The sequence below is a fragment of the Phascolarctos cinereus genome, unplaced genomic scaffold, assembly GCF_003287225.1.
Source record: "Phascolarctos cinereus isolate Bilbo 61053 unplaced genomic scaffold, phaCin_HiC Scaffold_4;HRSCAF=312, whole genome shotgun sequence".
NCBI classification, from domain to species: Eukaryota; Metazoa; Chordata; class Mammalia; order Diprotodontia; family Phascolarctidae; genus Phascolarctos; species Phascolarctos cinereus.
Window position 1 is genome coordinate 620,521,967 of NW_027555847.1, and position 17,502 is coordinate 620,539,468.

The 17,502-nt window shown below is 40.6% G+C and overlaps 1 protein-coding gene across 1 annotated transcript in view; it reads right to left on the reverse strand.

The window, feature by feature from the left end:
- Nucleotides 1–15,659, reverse strand: part of HAS2 (hyaluronan synthase 2) — a 37,258-nt gene extending 21,599 nt beyond the window's left edge. The window contains exon 1 of the mRNA XM_020965004.2: nt 15,054–15,659. The gene's annotated coding sequence lies outside the window, so the exon portion shown is untranslated. The remainder of the gene's footprint in view (nt 1–15,053) is intronic.
- Nucleotides 15,660–17,502: the final 1,843 nt, after the last annotated feature.

The window sequence follows — 17,502 nt, forward strand, 5'->3', positions numbered from 1 at the left end:
GATTAATATTTTTTTGGCAAAGCAAAATCATGAAACTATCAAAGATATGGATAAGATTGTGATCAGAGATGAAGCATCGATGCAGATGAAACAACAGATCCTTAAACTATTATTGTTATTACCATCATTATTATTGTAAAATTACTTCCCATATATGCATGCCATAGGTCTAATTATACTGTAAGCTCCTTGAGGTTTTATAGGTCTTATAACTTATTTTATATTTGATTTTGCTCATCATGGTTCTACTCACAGTGTGGGTGCTCAGTGAATATTTGTTGTATATCAATAAATTATTGCGACTGAGGAGAAGGAGCCTTAAACTAGGATAGAAGAGGTAGAAATTTTCAAGTCCCAGTAGAAAGAAAAATGAGCTTGGGGCCACAGGACCTGAAAAGGGAGAAGATGAGGAGGAAAAGGTGGGAAGGAGGGAGAGGAGGAGGAAGAGGGAAAAGGAGAAGGGAGAGGAAAAGGACAAGAAAGGTAAGGAGAAGGAGATTTAGAACATTAGGTCCTTGAATGTTTTACTAGGACATATTTAGGCAGTATTTTATAGTTGTAAAATGACTATTTATGTCATTTGACCCTTGAAGCATCCCAGGGGGTGTGTAGGGCAAAAGTTGCTCTCCACATTTTACAGATAGATAAACTGTGGCCCTATTATATTGCATGGAAATTTGTAGCTCTCAAAGCTCTTTCAGTGAAGTAGTATAGCTCAAACTTGGAATCAGGAGTCCTGACACCTATAATATATAAACCTCGTGCAAGTTATTTTACTTCTCAGGGCCTCAATTTCCTCACTTGCAAATTGAGGATAATATATTATTCTACCTACTTCATAGGGTTGCTCTGTTGATAAATAAGATAATGTATATAAAGTGTTTTATATGATTCAAGGTATTGACAGATAAATTTTATCTTACATTCTACTTTATAAGTTTGTTGTAAAGAAAAGACTTAGTTGATCTTTGAGCACTATTCAAATATAAGTTATTAGATTACAATGCCTTTCAATTTGACTACCAAGCTTATTAGATAAAAAGGCCTCCTCCCTTACTACCTTTTCTTTTGTCATTGCCCAATAGAATTAAAAGTAATAGTGGAGATTGCTGAGTATTATTCCTGGCTCCGAGAACCAGATTGACATACAGATAATTGTTATTTTTAAAAGACCTCTCCTTAAATCTGTCTGACCCATGTAGAACTTATTCTTTGCTTAGATTGGGGTGGGGAGAGAGGAATTATTTCCTCTTCTTATGGATGAGGTAACTTTGGCCTGATCTGTCCATGATCTCACACACAGAAAGCAGGAGTCAGCATGGAAAACCCCACATTTGGCCCCCACCTCCAGCCCTCTCTCCCCTACACTCCATGGCCTCTTTATAATACTAGGCCTTCATATAGCAAGTGCTCCATAAATGCTCAATTTCTCCCTTCATCCATAACTTGCCTACAGGTGTTCCCCAAAGTCAGCAGCTTTGTCCAAATAATAGCTGCAACTTTTCAGCTCACTGTCTATCAATTAAATAGGACCCAAGGACAGCAGCTGGCTGCCAACCACAGAGGAACTTTATGATTTCTTAGAAAATCAGAATTATATAGAACTAAAGATAACTAAGCATTTCAGTGCCTCCATTTCCCATGCAATAAAGGCTTCATGAATGCCTACTACACACCAAGTCTTGTTGATCAAGACAGATGAGAGGAACAATCCTTGTGTTTGATGATTTTACAATCTAGTAGTGATAAAAGTCAAGATCAAAATAATGAATAAAAAGTTAGAATATGAAAAAATACTATAGAGTTTGAGGGGGGAGACATTTTACCTACCTTGGAGAATCAGAGAAGGCTTTTCAGAGGAGGTTAATTTTGAACCGGTCCCCTCAGGCAGAATTTTGAAAAGCAGAAATTGATGGCAAAAAAAAAAAAATTGCAAGGGAAAGGATCAGTATGATCGAAAATATGGATTAAAACATTAATTGTGTGTGTGTGTGTGTGTGTGTGTGTGTGTGATAGACAGCAAATAGTGCAGTCTTATTGTGATGCTGGGTATGTATCTACCTTATACAGTAAGAGCCCTAAGGCAATTCTCTAAGGCAATTTCCCTACTGTATTCATGGAGGGAAATAGTGCAATATAATGTTGAGAATAGAGGTATGGTCAGAGCATGGAGAGGATTGAATGTCAGACTAAGTGGTGGGTCTTGCTTCAGTAGGAATTGGGGAGGTATTGAAGAATTTTGAGTAAAGGATATAATGATCACGGCTGTCCTTCAAGAAGATTATTCAAGCAGTGTTGAATAGAATGTATTGGAGAAAGACAGACAGAGACACTATAGGAAAAGAGACCAGTTAGGAGACCACGGCAATAGTCTGAGCCTAAGAAGATAATGGTCTGGATTAGAATAGTCCAAGTGAGGATAGAAAGGAGGGATGATATCATAGACTCAATACAGAGGCAGAAAGATAAGACTTGGGCAATGATTAGATATGGGTGGCTAGATGACACAGTGCTGGATTTGAGTCAGGAAAACCTGAGTTCAAATCTTCCCTTAGCCACCCAATAGCTTTGTTATTGCTATTATTATCCCTCATTTTAAGCTGAGGGAATTTATGGCAAGTACATAAATTCCCTTAGCTTAAAATGAGGGATAATAATAGTGATATCCCAAAGGGTTTCTTTGAGCACCAAATGATATTAACATATGTAAAACACTCTGCAGATCTTAAATACATGAAACAGAATTCTATGAATACTAGCCACTATTACTATGTGGGACTATGGAAGGAAACAATGCTTTGAGAGCTCAGCACCAGGCAGCTAGGTGATGGTAGAGAAGATACCTATTTTCTCTTGAAGGTCTTTCAGTTATGATGGAACAGGCCCATACTTCACAAAAAATTAAGGACAAGGCAACATTAGAAAAAGCAATGGAATACAGAAGAAACATGAATGCTGCCTACATATATATGCCTGCCTGCTATAGATGAAAATGCCTTGCTGCCTCTCATCTTCATGTCATAAAATAAGAAACTTCTAATCCACTGCAGTGGGAATTGGAAGACCTAAATCCTAATTCTTTCTCTGTCATTAAAAACCTGATGACCTTGAGCAAGTCACTGTTGTACTGTCTGCTACTTGAATTCCATTGAAGTTTTCAGTGAATAAATAGATGAAATTACATTCTAACATTTTTTTCAGCTACAAAAAAAGTGGTGTTTTATTCACCTGTGCAATTGTCCATAAGACGCTAAATATAAAAGAATAGCAGGATATCAACATTCCTGGACCATTTCTATTAAACTCTATAAAAAGATGAGAATTTTCACATGATGATGATGATAATTAATCATTCAAATCGGTCTCAAATTTTCCTGGTCCCTTTCCTGGTCTCAGTCTCCTCAACCAAAAAGAGATAGATAGATAGATAGATAGATAGATAGATAGATAGATAGATAGATAGATAGATAGCTGAATGGATAGATGGATAGATGAATGAAGTAGGAATAGGAGTTTGCATGAAATGACCACTAAGGTCTCTTCCAACTAGAAAATTCTGTGATTTGATGAATCACTTTAAGTTTTGACTTTGCCTAGCAGCCACCTTGGTTGTTGTTTAGTTTTTTACCAGTTGTGTCTGACTCTTCATGACCCCATTTAGGGTTTTCTTGGCAAAGATACTACAGTGGCTTGCCATTTCTTCTCCAGGTCATTTTACAGTTGAGAAAACTGAGGCAAACAGGGATAAATGACTTGCCCGGGATCACAAGCTAATAAGTATCTAAGGCCAGACTTTTGAACTCACAAAGATGAGTCTTCCCGACTCCAGGCCCAACACTCTATCCACTGCTGCACCTAACCACCCAGCCACTAGGTAGGCATACATAACTAGGAAGGCCTTTATAAACACTCCCCAGTTCTACCTCCCCTCACCCTGAGCTGTATCAACAATAAGTGTGGAATTGAGATGAATCATCAGGAATATATCTATTCCTCCTGTGGCTAAAGCCTGGTTACTGAGCCATAATACTACACGAATAGCTGCTATTTGCCTAGTACTTTCAGGGGTTCATAGGGTATAAATTTGGTCAAACAACAGGCACAAATCTTTATGCCACAATACAGACCTCAAAATATCCTATAGAACTCAACTAATAAACTCTACTGGAACCAAACCATTGGTTCACAGCCCAAAATCTTTACATACAATCAGTTATCCAGATATAATATTGATTCATGCATACTTAAGAACATTTTTCACAGATGTCACCATACTCAATCTCCAAGATTCAAGAAATGAAAAGCTTTTGAAATAAAGAGACCTAGAAGAGAAGATCAAAATCATGGGGAAAACAGGACAAGTTAATTGTCATGTCTGTGGTACTTTCTGCTACTTGAATAGCATTAAGGAGTTTTTCAGTGAACATACAGAAAATGAAATTATACTCTAATACTTTTCTTCAGCTACAAAAAGTGGTTGTTTTATCAACCTGTGCAATAGTTCACAAAACATTAAACAGAAAATAATAATAGTAGGATACTGACATGACATACTAGACCATTTCTGAATTCTATGAAAAAAGATGATGATAATGATGATGATAATTAATAGCTGAGTTCGGTCTCAACATTTCCTGATGCTTTTCCCCATCAAAATCTACCTGCCTGTTTTGTTATCCACTTAGAGTCCAATTATTTAGGAAGTTTGGTGATGGGATAACTAGGTAGATATATTAATTTTCACTTATTTGCATATGTGTAGTACCCTAGTATTCCCCCTCCCCAGTAGAATGTCAGCTTTTTGAGGACAGAGCTCATATGGTGTGTATACATACATATATACATATACATACAAACATACATATCCATATGTGTGTGTGTGTATGGTTGTATGTATAAATGTATTTGTCGAGACAATCTGGATTAAGTGACTTGCCCAGGGTCTCACAGACAGTAAGTGTCAAATGTATGAGGCCAGATTTGAATTCAGGTCTTCCTGACTCCAGGGGCAGTGCTCTATCCATTTTTGTCCACTTATTTGTCCCTTACATTGTTTCTTGACTTGGTATTCCTAGCTTGCATAATGCAGGATAGCCAGCTGATAATGTTTATTGAATTATACAAAAGAGATAATGTATGCATAGGTTCCCCTGCAGGTATCACAGACCATTGATTTAGGGCTAGAAGATGATCTAGTCCAACCTTTCCACTTTTTATAAGAAGGAAAGAAAAAAACATTTATTCAAATCAGATTAAATAAGTACCACCGATGTGTCAGGTACTGTGATAAGCTTTTTTTACAAATGTCGCATTTCATTCTCAAAACCAGGGAAGTAGGTGCTGTTAGTAGTCCTATTTAATAAATGGGGAAGGGCAGCTAGGTGGAGCAGTGGACAAAGTCGTGGACTTCTCCTTCTGAGTTCAAATCCAGCCACAGATACTTACTAGCTGTGTAACCCTGGGCAAGTCACTTAATGCTGTTTGCCTCAGTTTCCTCACCTGTAAAATGAGCTGGAGAAGGAAATGGCAAATCACTCCAGTATCTTTGCCAAGAAAACTCCAAATGGGGTCACAAAGAGTCAGACATGACTGAAAAACAACTGATCACATGAAATAGATAAGGAAACTGAGGCAAGGAGAAGTTAAGTGACTTGCCCAGAGTCTCATGGCTACTAAGGGTCTGAGACAGAATTTGAACTTGGGTCTTTCTGCCTCCAAGTCTATGGCTCTATCCACTGCATCACCTAGCTGCCTTGGTTATTATGCACTTGCCAAATACCAAACACAGTAGAATACATATACAAAACCTGACAGTCACTACCCTCAAGGAGCTTACATTCTACCGTAGAGAGATGCACCTAGGGGAGGGGTCATTTTAGAGGCACCAGGGAGGGGCACGTTAGTGTCTAAGGTTACAGGAAGGGTGAATGGAGCCAAAGGGGAGCAGATCCATAGGTCCATCCAGGAACAATGTCACAGTTTGCTTTGATGATGCTTGCTAGACTGGAGAAAGAGACCATGATGAGCATGTGAAAAGGCCATGGAATACTGAGTGAAGCAAAGCTTAGTTGGGCTTGCCTGAAATAGTGGATCACTGAAATAGAGGCAATCGCTTGTTAGGAGATGTACAGAAGGGAAGTTCTGGAGCCCAAAGAGTGATAATCTCCTGAGCATAGTCTCTGATTGGAGTAGAACTCCTACCCAGGATACAGAGACTAAACTGAGACCCAGAAAAGTTACTTGATTTGCCTATGGTCACATAGGTAATAAAGGGTAGGGATAGGATTTGAACCCAAATCATCTGATCCAGAATTCTTTCAAATGCACTAGGATGCTTACATGTTTTCAATTTAAAGGCAAGGGGGAAAGGGAACAAGCATTTATTTAAGCACTTATTATTTGCCAGTCACTGTGCTAGCTGCTTTATAAATATTATCTCATTTGATAATTGTTTTGCGCCTTTCCATTCAAAGAAATGGCGAATGTGAAATTTCAAGCACCCTGGCCTGGTAAGTTAAAGCTATATAATAAATACAGTTTAATATATTTGAGGATAGGTGTCTCAGATCATTGAGAGGATGGAGAGGAATCAAACATTCATCATCATCTTCATGTAGCTGCTCAGTAATATAACATAAGCCTATTAACAAACTCTACTTCATTAGGAGTCCAAGCCTTCAGGTGGGTTCTCTTCTTCATGGTCATGCTGGCTTGGCACTAATGTCTAGCCAAAGGTCAGATTAAAGACAGTCCTGTTTTTAGTCCAAGGAAAGGTACTCTCTACATCATTTGCATGGATGCATATCCCTAATGTGAGGCTCTGATCTGATGTCCAATCTAATAACATTAGCAGAGCTAATAACTGAGAGCAGAGGGAGGGCTATCACACAAATAAAGTGCCCTCAGTATGCTTCATAGATGGAAAACATTTAACCCTACTGTCCCTCTCAGACTCAGGGAACTATTAGTAATTACTAAATCAACAGCTTTTAGCTAGAACCCTACAGATTAAGAAGTGCTTTCCTAGTTTCTAGTATCATTATCCCCATTTTATAGCTAGGAAAATTGAGACTCAGAAAGGATAATTGACTTGCCCAAAGTTGTATATAGCTTATAAATTGGCCATTCAGAGCTTGAACCCAGGGTCTTCTAATTCCCCAGCCCAGTGCCCCTTGTATGATACTAGCATCTCTGCCCTTTTAACAAACTCCCTCTTTTTGCTTGACGGTCTGTCCACCAGTATTTCAGGTTTATCCTTTAATCTCCATTTCCATTGCTTTCATCTGAATCCAGGATCTCATCACCAGCCACAATATCCAAGATTGTTTTTCTGACTCTAGCCTCTCTTTGCACCCCCTTGAAGACTAATCTTCATGACAGACCATTCTTATTATGTTACTCCTCATTTCTCACCTGGCTGGACTACTTTGGGACTTCTCTGACTGACTTCACTACCAGGACCCCTTTCTTCATGGGGTAACTTCTCCCCTGCCCTAAACCCCAATTTTCAGTTTCCCTTTGTGTCCTATCTTCCCCTATTACACTTTAATTTCCTTAAGGGTAGAGCTTGTCTTTCTTTTTTCATATTCATATCCCAAGTACCTAGCATAGTGCTTGACACATGCTTAATAAAAACTGATTGATTGATGGAATGGTCATTCTTATTCCACTGCCACCATCCCAACCTTTTTCATGAATTTTTTATCCAAGAGTTTTCTATTGTTTATATATCACCCTACATCTATCTTTTAAAACACAGTTTATTTTTTGTGTTTACAATACCTTCATTTCTAAATATGTTTATTTCTCTTCTGCCCAGAAAGCCATTCCTTTATGACAAAAAATTAAAAGAAAAACAAATGGAAAAAATCAATTCAGCAAAATTAACCAGCATATCAACCTGGCCTCACAGCATATACCGCGAGCCACACACATAGTCTCTTACCTCTGCAAACAAAGAATGAATGCTCTCTCTTTGAAGTTCCTCCAGAATCTGATTCTACTCTAAAGACTTAGCTTTATCTCCTAACATTCTCCAAGACCAAGCCAATCTCATATAAGTACAAAATCTTAGAAAGATAGGAGAGGTCTCAGAGGCCATCCAGTACAACTCCTTACCTGATTCAGGAATTCCCTCCCCAACATCACTGACATATGTGCCCCCTGCCTGGAATGCCTTCCCTTTTCCCCTTTTCTTATCCAACTGCTAGCTAATCCTTCTAAGCCCAGTTCAAATCCCTCAAGAAGTCATATCCTTCTACTTCTAAAATTCTTTCTTTCTCTCCAGACACATACTGTTCATTTCCCAAGGCCCAACTGCTCTTGCTCTTAGGTAGATTTCAATTATCTAATTTCTTTATTCATGCCAGTCTTCCCTCCCCAACAAGGCAGTCAGCAAGTGAGCCTACTTACTTTGTACCTCTCTCATGGCTCGCCGGGTGGAGGGCACATGGTGGGGACTCAAAAAGGACTTGCTTTCTTGATTTAAGTACAGAAGGACATCCTGAGGCAAAGGTAATTGAGTCACACGTGTGTAATGAAGGTTGTACAAGGAGAAAGAAGAACTAAACGATATCAAAGGGGTCCTAACGAGTTTCCAGTAGAAGAGCTGTCCATTACATCGCTGCTGGAGCTCCCTGGCCATGGCCATTCCCAGTTATGTGCAAGGGGTGTGCTCAAATGAATGAATGGAATGGGAGGACTGTCCAAGGTATCTATGCATCACAGGAAGACAAGGCAGAGTTTGTGAGGAAGCAGGATGCCTGTTATGTCTAGGCTTTTCCTAAGCACCCAAATTGAGACATCTTGTGGTTTCTGAAAACAGTTGTTGAGTAAAGGATAAGAATTTCAGAGCTACCTGCAAGTTACCTAGATTCTTTATTTAGTTAAGGCTTCTTTGAGTAGAGGAAAGCAGACTATCATATGATTGCTTCAGAATAGTGGGGCAATTTGTGGTTACAAAAGAAAGGAAGAAAGAAACTGGACTACATGCCTCCTTACACAAATCCTAAAGGGGGAGGGTGGAAGGGCAGCTTTCAAAATAGAAATATTTTAAGATAACTGTTCAGTAGCTTGTGACTCTTCATGACCCTATTTGGGGTTTTCTTGACAAAGATACTGGAGTGGCTTGACATTTCCTTCTCCAGCTTATTTTATATATGAGGAAACTGAGGCAAACAGGGTTAAGTGATTTGCCCATAATCATGCAGCTAATAGGTATCTAAGGCCAGATTTGAACTCAGGAAGATGAGTCTTCCTTACTCCAGGTCTAGCACTCTATTATACCACCCAGTTGTCCTTGTTTTATACCTATACACACACACACACACACACACACACACACACACACACACACACACACACACATATATATATATATATATATATATATATATATATATATATATATATATATATATATATATATATATATATATACCTTTTTTTTTAATTGAACCTGATTTGATTTCTTCAGTACTGGAAGCTCCTAGTGAGAAACTTTCTAACAATGCAGATTGATGTTTGCATTTTAACTTGTAGTCTTAGAGAGTTACCTACTGGCATTTAGAGGTTAAGTGATTTGCCATGTTTCAGAATGGAGAATTGAACTCAGATCTTCCCTACTTCGAGCCAACTCTCTCTATCTCCCTACCCCCTCCCTCTCTCTGTCTCTCTCCATACGTATATAAATTAGTATATATTATGCATACACATATGTGCAAATGCATGTGTGTATAAAACAGCTCACAGTTAATATTGCTATTACATTAATGTTTGCTTTTATAGTCCTGGAGAAACTCATTTACATATAAACATGTACATGTGTATATATATATATGTATATATGCATATTTACATATATATGTATATATATGTATATATACACATAACACATTCAAATTTACAAAATGTTTCACATACATAACCTCATTTGAGCATCAGAACAACTCTCTAAGGGAGGTACTACAGGCATCATTATCCTGATTTTATAAATAGGGAAATTAAGGCTTATAAAGGTAAAGTGAACCAGATAGGAGGTCAGTCAATTCAGGTCAGATCCAGATAAAGTCCTGAGGAAAGGCAGGGAGAGTTCTTTGTAATCTTGGACAAATCACAATTTCTCTACTTTTTTAATCTATAAAAAATTAATAATAATGCTTGTACTACCTATCACAAAGGGGATGTTGTGAAGGAATGTGGTTTATTTGTAAACCTTAAAGTTTTATGTAAATGTAAGCATACTAAGTCTGCTACTACTGCTGCTGCTGCTGCTGCTTCTAGTTCAGGGGATTCCTTTGCAAACTTTTGGCCAAGAAGGAAACATGCTGTTGAAATATAGACTGACGAAATTTGAAAACTGGCTCCTCTCTTTAGGCATCTGGCCAGAAAATGGCTGATGAGACCTTGGTCTCCTGATTGCCTAATGTTTTCTCTCCTTTATTTGGGAATTTTCAGAGGGAACGTTGACCTTTGACATGATAAATAAGATTTCAGCATTTTTACCGACTGGCTCTTTATTAATCAAGTTTTTGCTTTGCTGATGCTTATACATAAAGTTGCTCCTGTGCCAATGTTCTATTAAATCTTGGTAGTTTGATATCAGACCAATATCATCCAGTGGCTCTGGAATTAGACTTAGTCAGGAAGACCTTAGTTCAAATCCCATTGTTGATATCTTTGACACTTATTAGTTGTTTCACCCTGGGCAAGTCAGTTAACTTCTCTCTTTTTTTTTTCAGTTTCCTCATCTTTTAAATGGGGATTATATATTTAGAGTTGGAAGGGTCTTTATAGGTCATCTGATCCAACCTCATTTTCTGCATGAAAAAACTGAGGCTCCTAGAGAATTGCAGCTAGGTGCTGCAGGGGATACCACACTGGACCTAGAAGAAAGAAGGCTTGAATTCAAGTCCTGCCTCAGCTGGATGACTCTGGGAAAAACACTTAAACTTTGCCTCAGTCTATACAATATGCCTTCTGTAAAATAGGAATGATAATAGCACCTACCTGCCAGGGTTACTGTGAGGATAAAATTAGATATTTATAAAATGCTTTTCAAAACTTAAAGTGCTATCCATGTAAATACTAGCTATAATCATCATTATCATCATCATTATTAATGTTACTGTAAATTGCATGGTCATATAGGTAAGTGATAACTATACAGCATTTTAAGGTTTACAAAGCACTTTACAGGGTAGAGTAACAGCCATAATAATTGTGAAGTATCTGGCACATGGTAAGCACCACATAAATGTTAGCTATTATCTATTATCTCTTTTTTATTCTTACAATAAGTCTGGAAAGTAGATATTATTATATCCATTTTACAGATGAGAAAAAAAAAAGGAAGTTGAGTGAAGTTAAATAATTTGCCCAGGATAACCCAAGCTAATAAGTGACTAAGGTGGGATTTGAACTCAGGACACCCAGGCTGCAGAGCTAGGATTTGAATCCAGTTCCTCTGATAAGGGAAAACTGTGGTAGAATGGAGTACAATGAGTATTGGCTCTGAAATCAGAGGAACTGGATTTAAATTTTGCTTTTTATCATTCACTATGTCATCTATAAAAAGGCGGGAGGGGGGGTTTGACTAGGTAGCCTCTGAGGTCTCTCCTACCTCTCTGTGGTTCTATGATCCTAAAAGGATCTAGGTCCACATCCTGCTTCTGTAGCTTATTACCTGTGTCACCTAGAGCAAGTCACAACCTTTCTGGGTCTCAGTTTCCCAATCTGTAAAATGAGGAAGGACTAGTTTGCTTTTGAGTAATTGGAATAAATTAACTTCTGACTCTAAATCTGTGATCTTATGTCTCCTGATGCAGCTCTCTTTTCACTGAAGGATGATGGATACTCATTTGTTGTTGTTCAGCCGCTTTCAGTCATGTCCGACTTTTCATGACCCCATTTGGTGTTTTCTTGGCAAAGATACTGCAACGGTTTTGCCATTTCCTTCTCCAGCTTATTTTACATATGAGGAAACTGAGGCAAACAGGGTTAAGTGACTTGTCACACAGCCAGTAAGTGTCCAAGGCCAAAATTTAACTCAAGAACAGTCTTCCTGACTCCAGGCCCAGCCCTCTATATTACATACCTCACTTAACTGTTCTACGGATGAAATAATGGATATAAAATACTTTGCAAACCTTAAGCTAACTTCATTGCTAAGATGATATTAGAGTTCAAATTATAGTTCATTTTTGTAAAGAAGCTGTCAGAATGTATCATCCTAAGATAAAGTATTTCAAAGGGTATGTTATTCCACAAGCTGGAAAGGATCTTGGGACATCTATTCCATTCCCTTCATTTTACAGAGAAAGGAGTCTGTATATGGTTAGAGAAGTAGAATGCCTTTTCTGAGGTCACACAGCTAATGAGAGGTAGAGACAACCCTGAGTTACATGAGAACATGGGTTCTTTGACTCTGAACCTTTTCCACTGACTTAACAGAAGGATTTTCACATCAAGGACTCTCCTATTGTTATCATTAGACATGTACTCCACCACTCATTTTCTCTGTACTCCTTAATTCTAACCTATTTTAAATATTGCATATATTTGTATTTATATGCTTATGATGTATATACATATCTTCATATGTTAAAGGAAAACTACTGGGGAAAGCCTGCATTGAGTCAAAAGTTATTTTGCATTGGATAGTTACAATTTTTGAAACACAGGACTTCTGTGTGTGTAATCTTGTCAGCCTCTTGGGGACATTGCGTCCCCCCCCAAAAAAAAGACATGAAATCGACTTGCAGACATTTAAACCAGGAACATTTTAAAAATAAGAAATTATTTGATTGATTCTTTAGTGCAAAATTTGAAGTAAAATTTACATGATTTAAAAATCATATGCTGCCACCCCCAACCCTGCCATTACAGTTGGCTGAAGCTTACATTGAACTTTAAAAGATGGCATCTGTCACTGACATTTGGCGGGAATTTGCCAAGAACCTAGAGTACTTTACTCTTTCTTAAAAGTGCCATTTGGAAATCTTAATCTCTTTTAATATCTTCAAAGTCACTCTCTATGGCTTTAGGGCTCTCTGAAACCTGAGACATAATCTGGAAATGACCAATGGAAATTGGAAGCTATTCCCCCTGAAGCTAGGATCTTCATTCCCTAAAAGAAACCTAATTGCACTTCAAATAAAGCTCCTCCTTCTTCTCCAACCTTTTAGAAGCCAGTCTCTTCCCCTTCTTGAGACGCTCCTCTGCACTCAGCCACCAAGTTTGGGAAAGCCCCTCTTACCCAATCCGGCTCCTTCTTATCTATTGCGTCACATCTCCCCCCTGAAATGACGTCAAAGGCATTCCCTGCCCTGCCACGTGGGTTTTGTAGGGGAAGGGGGATATGTGGGAGCGAGCCTGGCTATTCCTCAGCGGCTGCTGGGAGAGCCACAGACTCTGTGGGGAATAGGGAGGAGAGGAAGAGCTGAGGATTCTCCACTCCCAGCCCGAAGGCTCGAATTTTAGGCTCGGGCTGCTGCCTTTGCACTTTCCCTAGCCCGGGAGGCATGCCGTGGCGCACCTATTTCCCCAGCCTGGGCGTTTGAGGTGGGGGTAGTTGGCAGCCCCAGCAGTGTAACTTGAGCCGGCCCTTTTAAGCCCTCCTCCCATCTCCCTTCTCTGCCCAGTCACAGCCCCTCTCTCTCAAGGCTTAATTATCTTTTCAGCGCGGCTTCCCCTCGGGGTAGTTCCTGGGCTCCACGAAAGTCTCTCTTAGGCTAACACAAACCCACTTTTCAGACCCGCCCTCTCGCTTCCAGGGACGCCTTTTGGAGAGCGCTCCCCTCTTACTGCTGCTGGGCGGGAACCAGCGTGACGAATTCAGTCTAAGGTGTGGATAAATCCCTACTCAGTATCATGGTCTTGCGCCCACTTCCACCCCCGCTGCCCCCAGGCCTCCTGCCCTGTGCTTAGTCCCCACATCCCGAGCCCCAACAATCTCCGCAGCCCCAAGCCGTGGAGCAGCTGAGAGCCAACCCGATTAGTATAAGTATAAGAAGGTGGGCTCTTCTGGAAGCTGCGCCCACGACTTTCCCTGGAGATGCTCTCCTCAGCCCCCCAGCCCTCACCAAAGCAAGGATTGCTCTCTGGGCAGAGGGGGATGTTCTAAGAACGGACCCAATTAACAGAGAGGCGTCGGCCCAGCCAGCAAACTCATCCTACCACCTCCTCCTCTCCCCTCTAAGGGTGCTTGGCCAGATGTGCATTAGCAGAAAGAACAGATGCTCCCAAAGAAAGTTTCGCGGAGCCGGGCTGAGTCCCCGCGGTTTGATCTCGGGGTAGTGAGGCAGGAGGGAGTCCAGGGGAAGGAGAGTGGGAGTGGCTGCGCCCCCGCCGGGTCGCGCATTGCCGCGAACATACGAGGTGGCACTAGGGCCCTCCCTCGCCGGGATCCCTTCTCCTTCGAGCCGAGGACCATGGTCACTTAACCCCTTGCATTCTGCTAAGGAAAGAGGCCAGCGGAGCAAGCAGAGAACTAGTGACAGAGTTAAGATACTGATCGTTTTACTGATACATGAGAGATCTAGAGGAATTGGTAAGGGAATGGGGTGAGGGGAAAGGCTGTCAATTGGCGCTTTTCAATCTCACTGGGATTTTTGCTTTCCTAAACTGCAAGGCATTCCACACGGCTCCCAAGAGACAAAGATAGGAAACTCCATCCTGAGACATGCAGCTCTGTCTCTCTGTCTCTGTCTGTCTGTCTGTCTGTCTCTCTCTCTCTCTCTCTCTCTCTCTCTCTCTCTCTCTCTCTCTCTCTCTCTCCCTTCTAAGCTAGATACCTGCGCCTCCATAAAAATGGGAATTATCTAAGGGGGCTCAGATGGGGGGGAGAGAAAAGATGATTTGCTTAATCTAAAATGCACTTTAAAAAAAGTTACCCAAAATTTTCTTTTGATTACCAACTTTCAAGCTCCTACCTCGTCTTAAGGATTTAAATAAATACAACATATAAATATTTCTAGACATACATATCTTTCTGCCTATCTCTGTTTTATATCAGACCATTCCTATACACTGAAATGCCACCATAAATAACTTACCTTGTTCAGCTTTTGGTCATAAAGGTCTTCTTCAGCCTGCTGTGTGGTCCCAGTGGGTTGGTAGTGAGCAGTTCCCAAAATTGAGGTAATAAGAGATCAGATGAATTTCAGACGGCCGGCCAAAAAAATTAAAAAAATAAAAAATAACATTAAAAAGAGGGGTTCTGTGGACCCTAAGATGCACTGTTCTTCCCACTTTTAGTGGATATTGTAATTTTTTTCTGTATTTCTTATTTAAATTCAGCGTCGGGTCTCAAACTCTCGACGTGTATTGCTTGTGCCCTTAAAATAAATTACCAATTTTCCCCCTCTTGCTCCCAGCTCTGTATATGAGAAAGTGTCCTTTCAGTTTCAAAAGCTACTCTCATGAAGAGTCAGCAGAAGTCGTCCCAAGATGTGCAGCATCAGGAGAAAGTCTTCTTTGGCTGATGCCGGCCAGTTCAAGTCCCTAGTTCAATGAGCTTCTCAGAGTAGGGACTGGGTAATTTTTTCCAGACGTCGACTTTTTCTTTCCTGCTATTGCCTTTCTGCCTTCTCCAACTTAAGGGGGTCTTTTTAACAAGTGAGACTTGCTGGTTGTTTTAATAGGGCGGAGGATGGGGGTGGGGGTGAGGGGAGTGGAGAAGGGAGGTGTGTTGGGGGAGGGCGGGTGGGGAAGAGGGAGGGGAGGGAAGAAAGAGAAGGGAAGAAGGGAAAGAGGAAAGGAGGAAGGAGAGGGAGAGGAAGGGAGGGAAGGGGAGAGAAAGAGAGAAAGAGAGAGAGAGAGAGAGAGAGAGAGAGAGAGAGAGAGAAGAGAGAGAGAGAGAGAGAGAGAGAGAGAGAGAGAGAGAGAGAGAGAGAGAGAGAGAGAGAGAGAGAGAGAGAGAGAGAAAGAGAGAGAGAGAGAGAGAAATTGCACATTCTAAGTCACTTTCTTAGTTTTGGGACCAGTTCAAACTCCAATGAATTCATTTAATTGCAAAAGTGTGCAGAGAAATGCAATACCCACATGTTAGCACCACCTGATTTCCTCTTCATGTACAACAATTTGAACTTAAAATATATATATATATATTTTAGCTTTTGTGTCTGAACTGCATGGACCATTGCTCTGATAAGATATTTTAAGGGGAGGGAGGGGCAGAAGAGGGGAATGATGCCATTCATAGATTCGGCTACATTGATGGGGAGATACATACATGTATATACGTCTAGACATTCATATATATATGTATATGTGCCCATATATGCATATGTAAATGTATGTGTTTATATTTATAATAATTTCTATGTTAGGGTCAGAAGAAAGGGTAGTGACAAGAAATCTGTAACACCAAACCTTGTCTTTCTGCCTGCTGGTCTCTCAGTGCCCCCCTTACCCGACAATGCACGCCCCACCCCCACTTCTTTTCTCTGATTGATATTAGAATCTAAATTCAGGACGAGAGGGAAAGTCCCTTCCCCCACCCCGAATTAATTAGCAGAGTTGAGAAAGTCAGAATTATGATCAGCTAAGTACAACATACTTTGTTAAATCTCGCCATCCTTCCAAGTAAAAATGTTAAAACAGCGCCTGTTTCAAAAATCGCTCTACAAAAGGAAGAGGAACCCTCTGTCTGCTTAAAGACAATCACAGCAATTGCTACGGAAATCTCATTAACTGCCCTGGGTTTCCTGAATGCCTCCCTCGAACATTAACAGCCAAGAGGCTGGGTGCTGGTATCTGGGAACGCCGCTGCAATCTCCCAAACCAGTGCCCCAACGCTAGTGACTTCCTCGGCATGGTCCCTTCCCCACCCCCGCCCCAACTACTCCTTCCAGACAGTCGCGTGCTGACTCCGAATGACCAGAAGATGGCACTGTTTAGGAAATAATGAGAGTGAATTACCAATTAACTCCAGGGGCCCTGGGTAATGCTGCAGCTGAAGGATGAGAGGAATCATTCTAGGGGACGTGAGTGTGTGAGTGTGTGTGTGTGTGTGTGTGTGTGTGTGTGTGTGTGTTTGCGTGTCACGGTGGGCTTCGTGTGTGTCTACTAAGGTGGGACTGGGTTTTCCTTATTCCCCGAAAAAATATAACACATGAGAAGAGTAAATCAAGATAATGCTAGGGATGCTTCATCATTTTTCACCGGGGCTTAGGTACCGGTTCTGCGGTCTTGAGCGAAAGCTGACCAGAGAAGGGGTTAGAGGTAACTTATGAAGACTCAGGGGCCTCTCTCCCAGTTCAATCTGATATTAACAGCCACACACACAGTCAAAGCCCCACACAGAGCCTTCCTTGGTACACCAAAAGGAACATTAATTACATGGGTCCTATGACTTCACCTGGTTCTACAGACACATGAAAGCATATGTCCCTGGCAAACTTCCTAAGACTGCCTTCATTTCAACACAGACAGATGACCTCATAAGAGCATCTTGTAAATTTCAGAGGTTTCTTTCCCCTGAAACCAACCTGTAAACTTTTA